Below are 6,189 nucleotides of genomic sequence, written 5' to 3'. Positions count from 1 at the left end.
ATAATCTGAAAGCTCAGAAGAAGTCTGGTGGCCCAACTCCCGCGTGTAGGTAGCATTGATGAGTAACTTCAAATTTCTATCTGCAATACCTAACTGTAACTTCAGCTAGTCATCTCGTGCCTTAAATAGACCTGAAAGCTTTTCATTACAGTATGGAGATATGTCAGCTTTTGAAAGCTGAGCCTCCTTTCAGGAAACTGTAAGTAAATTTTACAGCCTTTCGCTTCATTATGGTCTGGCAAAATCTGACCATTTTCATGTACATCTCTTGTGTGTTTTGCACTTCTTCACCCCAGGTAAGCAAAGGTTTTTCCATGAAGTGCAGACACTCAGGTTTATCGTGCCCAGACATCATCCCTTGTGCTCACAGCCACGGGATCGGGTGCTCAGGATCCTTCCAGGTCTGGATGCCTTGGAAGCCACTGTGGGCTACCACCACGCGCTTCATCCAGGACAACCACAGACCTCAGAATCGGCATCTCCGCCCAATGCTCTTTGGGCTCTGTGGAAGAAGCGGGGCAGCAGGCTTGGCTGGAGCCACGCCAGCCAGCGGTCATCCCGGCCCCAAACACACGGACTGCGTGAGGAGTTGTGTGTGCGAGAGGCAGGAAGCTTTGAGGGGCAGCAGAGTGTGATCCAGTGCGAAAGACAAGTTTGAAAGCACAGACCTGCTCTCGAGCCAAGGAACCAGGGATACCTGAACAAAAGAAGTCTTTAAAACATTCTTACGTGAATAAAAGGAGAGTACACCTGACCAGCATTGCCTATTATTAGAGTATTTGATTTAGCCAGGAAAAAAACAAACTTTGGGGCACAAAGAATTCGTACCATTTTGAAACAGAAGCAGGAAATTTCTGGATAAGTACGGATGGAACACTTGTGCAGAGTTCAGCTTAACGTGGTGTTCAATTAGCCAGTTGGAGAGAAAAATGTAATTAGCATCTGCTAAACAAAAAGGATTGTTAGCAAAGAAAGAGGCGGTAAGACCCTATGGGATATGATGCAGTTACGTATTGTGGTATTTTTATGTATTTATCCAAAAATACAAGTGCTTAGAATAGTAAAAGAAATTATGATTAATCTTATAATATAGAGGCAAAAGAGCACTAGTTATACCAGTCATTGCCACACTTACTTCAAGAAGAATTTAACACTTAGGTTCTAAATGTAAAGTATAAGCTCTAAAGTTAATTAAATCTTAGAAATTAAAATTTTGAAGTTTAATTTCTAAGAATTCCCTCAGTTGGCAACACCAGGACTAGAGGCTGATAAAAGTAATGCAGATCTCAAAGGCAGGTCTCCTAGCTCAAGTGTTGTGCTCTGAAGTTTTGTTTTTAATCTTCACAGGGAGCCCAATCTGAGCAACCGTGTCATACCTTACCAGTGTGTTACAGCTCAGGAGCGGGGATTTTCTATGCCACCCAGATATAAGGTAAAACTCGAAGACTGACAATTAAGGGGCAATTAACCTGTTTTCCAGATATGAAATAATTTGCCAGAGAAAGCCACAGCCTTATTACTGTAACAACATGGTATTGTTATCAATTTGAAAACTGAGAAACAAACACACACACACACACACACACACACACACCCCTTGTTTGGAAAATCACTAAATAAAGCACAGTATCTGCCTTTCCTAACTTACACAAATAAAAATAATCTGAGTTTTTGGAAGCTTCAAACAACAGCACGTCACTGAAATTCTAAAGGTAATGCACTGACATGACAATGAAATGTAATTGCACGTTTCACTGCATCTCACAGAGAAAATGATCTCGAATGATCCCATGTTTTATATGCTGAATACATTACGATGCACACCACCATTGCACGTGGCTTACGTGCCCAGAACCTTGTTGTTCCCTAACAGCCGTTGTTGACACTAACAGCCATCGTTCCATCTTCGTTGTCTTAAACGTTTCAGACTTTTCATTGATACTGAGTGCTAGCAAAATCTCTTTCTTTGCCCTTGCAGGTCTGGGAAAGGCAAGGTGACATGGAAAGGTAGTATGTGTTTTTAATGCAGACAATGGGTAGAGTTGATAAAAAACCCACATATTTTTGAACAAAATCTCTTTATCACACGCCTTCCTTACAGATACACACTAAAGAAGGGAAGTGAAATGCCAGAGCTGGTGAAAGGACTGTGTTACTGGAAGCTGACAACTTTTCCCAGTTATCCGTTGGCCTAATAAAAGACACTGCGGTCTCCAGCCCCCGCAGTCCTGTTTCCCCTTTTCCCTGACACAGGCAGGGCTTCAGCACTGCTCTGAAATGGCATTACTCTTCTCATTTGTGATATTTTAGCACCTCGCTTGTTTATTGTCTTTTTCTACCTGTAGGAAAAAAATGTGATGGGTAGGCTACTGGAAAAGAAGATTTTCTCTAGTGACTCATGGCTAGGGTAAGCTTTTACAGGATGCTATCTGTTGTAGGCTGTCCAGAGCCGGGCACACGACAGCGCGGTGAGCTTCTTGCTACATGTCTATCAAGGTTTGTGAGAGAGTTGTCTAATTACCTAGTGAAAATAGCTTGAACTTTCTGGAGACTCAGGGGGGTTTCCTTTCGATCACAGCTGAAGTTACTGCTGCCAAATAGAGCACGTCTGCAACCCACGAGGAGATAAAGAAAAATACATTTTGTCAGAGGAGGTTCTTTTAATACTGAAGTCATAGGAAGGAAAGAGGGCATAGTTCCTGAGGCAGAGCCTAAAAATAGCAATTTAGGTTTTGCCTCCAAAAGAGCACTAAATACATGTTTAATTTTAACCACATGTGTGTTCCCATCTTGATTCAACACAAAGTTTAAGCATGAAGCACATGCTTAACTGGGATTTAAAAATACACCCTTAGAGTTAAGCACATACGTGTGTGCTTAAAACCACAGAGATAAAACTGCTCGTGTCCCTACTTCGGAGCATATATTTAAGTGTCTTCTTGTCATTGTGCATAAGAAAATTGAGTGCTTTGTTACAGTAAAGGCTGCTCTACTGCCATGGAAAGCTCTGCAGTCGTCCAAAGACATCTGCTGAGAGCGCTTGTTTCATTGCAATCCTCTGAAGTAAAGCCTGGGGTGTGGAAAATAGATGGAAGGAAGTGAGCATCTGGTTTCATACTGAATGTGTTCCTACAAGAAGATAGATTTTTTTCCCAACTTCAGATCCTGAAAAGAAGGCCTATGAAAGAAAGAAACTCAACGCAAAAGCCAACTGTGAGAGCAAAGGGTTCAATGGAGCGGAGGAGACATTTTGTTAGGAAAAGGGAAGGAGGTAGGACATCCACCCAGAACTTGTGGCTGTAAAACTAACACCTTGTTTGACGGGATCTTTGAGGATTTGGGGTGATTTTTTGCAGGGACAGTGGACACTAGGCAAAGCGTGAGAGAAAACTCTGCAAAGACCCATGGAGTCACTGTTTGGTCAGAAGGGATGGTGATATTGGTAACCGAGGATGAGTACATCGGATTTGACAGTGATAAGCTCCTGAGTGGACGTGAAATTGAAACAGAAAAGAGTTTGTAGAGTGAGGCTGCAGAGTGTATTCGCACCCTGTAGAGTGAGAATATAATCCTCCTGCCTTGCATATTCGTCCACATGACACAATAGTGGGAGAGCTTCCAAGGTACTTAGCCAAAAGTGTGAATGTTGGCCAGATGGTTTCTTTGGATTCTGAATAGTCAAGAGGATTAGACCTGTGATTTATTGTGGGTTCGGTAAGATATGCAGCTACAACAGGCCTTGCTGCTGTTGTTTGGTCAGCTATGGTTGCATGTTCGTGCTGCTCTTGCTTTACTAAATCCAGATGCCTTGGGTGAAATGGTGGGCTTACCAGAAGCCAGAAGAGCAGTAGCCAAAGACAGCTGAACAGATTGTCTTGCAGTTCTTTGAACTGTTGCACTGGTCATTTGAATATCTACTGCCAAATTCAATATAGCATCTTCCTTTATGTCATTAGCAAGAACAGTTCGTTTCAATTAAGAATCCAGAAAACAGCCCTAAATATATTTCCTGAAAGCTGGGGTGTGGACTTTGGGTAGTTCTTCCTTAAACGTTTGGCATCCATGGAAAGACTCCTTGAGAATTGTATTTTTTCTTTACATGAAGATTTTTAATTAACCGTACCAGAATGAAAAATCCTACTTTTGTAACGTATATCGCTGGTTTACATATGTGTTTAATGTTCAAAAACCACTTCCAAAGCTGACCGACAGAGTCCTTTTCTATTCTCAGTTCACTTTGCTGATTTACTCCCCACTACCTGCTTTTGCTGATCAAACTCTCTGAAATGTAGAATTCACTAAAATTTTCTGACCAGCTTCATAGTGGGAAACACACTAATGTTCAGCATCCATGAAGCGCTCCAGTTTTCCATCAAGTACTGAAAGATATTTTATTGCTTTTGATAATACTCATTATATGATGTGAAAGATGCACATACATTTACTCTTTCAACATATGCATTTCCTCCTCTGTATCTACTCTATGATTATTCAAACACTGCACAAATAAGTGCATGGAGAGTACATGCAGAGCTCTGAAATTCTAAATTGGCAGCATTTGCAAGCCAGCGGACACTCACATTTCACAGCTGTGGATTGCCACGTGCACTACAGGGCCCAAAAGAGCAGAAATTATCAGGGATAATTTACAGGAAACAAGGTACAAACCCAGCTAAATCCCACTGTGGTCAAAGTTAGATTGAATGCGGTGGTTTGCTGCAATAGTTTTTCAAACGATCTCCCCACAAAATCAGTTCACATTTCCTGAAATTCCGAGAAGAGTCCAGCCCTCCATGACAATGAGAAACTACTCCAGTAACATCAACAAGCTCAGTTTAAACTTTTTGCATGGTTGCAGAATCTTTACAACAACCTGTTTGAATAGTGCTTCTGTTTTTCTGTTTTTTCATCTCTGAAATAAAGTTTCTTTTAACAGGCTTTCTCTTACAATTCTATGAGAATTTACTTAATTTTGTTCCATAGCCATCTTTAATTTCCTGTGGTAGTCTCATGACAAACTACTAATCTGTCACTGTAATGAACTTCCAGAAATCTTCCCGTCGCTTTCATCTATATTCTAAAATTTCTAGGGAAAATCTATTTATGATGAAGGAAAGCATGTTGCAGATAAATTCTTCTATTTTATTTGATATTTTTGTTGTACAACACAAAAATCTGACAGCCCTTGATCACCTAAATTTATTATGTGAACTGGAAAAAATGAATATTTTATGCAGTGGGTTCCCTGCTTCCAGCAGCAGCAGAACACTGTAATGATCATTCTAACGACTCTCACAATTTTTGTAAGGCAAAATAAAGTTTGTGACTGTTTATGTAATATTCATTATCACAACATTTTTATGGAGTTAATCTGTGAATGTGTTATCTCACATACCCCACCTGCAATTTCAGATGTGCTACTAATTTTGACTGGTTATAGATATCAACATATATATAACACGTACATATATATATATAAAAAATGTCCATATATATCTATCTCCATAAACATATGGTTAGATGTATCCAATGTCATGTTTCCACTTCCTGAATGGATGAACAAAGACCTACTTCCAACTTCAGTTTAATATGGAATTTGGTTCCCTCCAAAACATTGAAACTAGTTTGCCATGAAAATGAATTCTAGTAGAGTTTCCTTCCTCATATTCATCCCAAATAATCACCTTAATTTTGACCAAATGCTAACAGATTTTTTGGCAGTTTTCACGCAGGTATTCCCTTTGTCTTCCCCTGCTGATACGGCATTCCACTTAGCAAACCAGAGATAGATCGATATAATCAAACCTCTGATGGCCACGGCAGAGAAAACACTGATAAAATTACGAGCTGATTGATGGCTAATGAATGATTGATAGCAGACCTTCTCCTAGATCTAGAAATAACATACCCGTGTCTCCAGTTCACAGTATTTAAATCAAACGTACAGTTTATGTTCAACCTCTTCATTAAGCACTAATATGTGGGTTTTTTTAAAAAAGTTAGATTATGTCCTAGGCTGTTCTCAGAAAACTCTGCTACACTTGAAACAAAGGTTGAAATTTCTATCATACACTGTGTGGTTTAATAAAAGGAGCTTAATATGGAAATGAAACAAATCTAGCATTAGAAAAATAAGCAGAATCAAAATCCATTTAACTGAAACCTGAAGCTCTTTATATTTAAATCATA

The sequence above is a fragment of the Strix uralensis genome, chromosome Z (assembly GCF_047716275.1).
Source record: "Strix uralensis isolate ZFMK-TIS-50842 chromosome Z, bStrUra1, whole genome shotgun sequence".
In the NCBI taxonomy this organism is placed as follows: Eukaryota; Metazoa; Chordata; class Aves; order Strigiformes; family Strigidae; genus Strix; species Strix uralensis.
Note: the sequence above shows the minus strand (reverse complement) of the source record.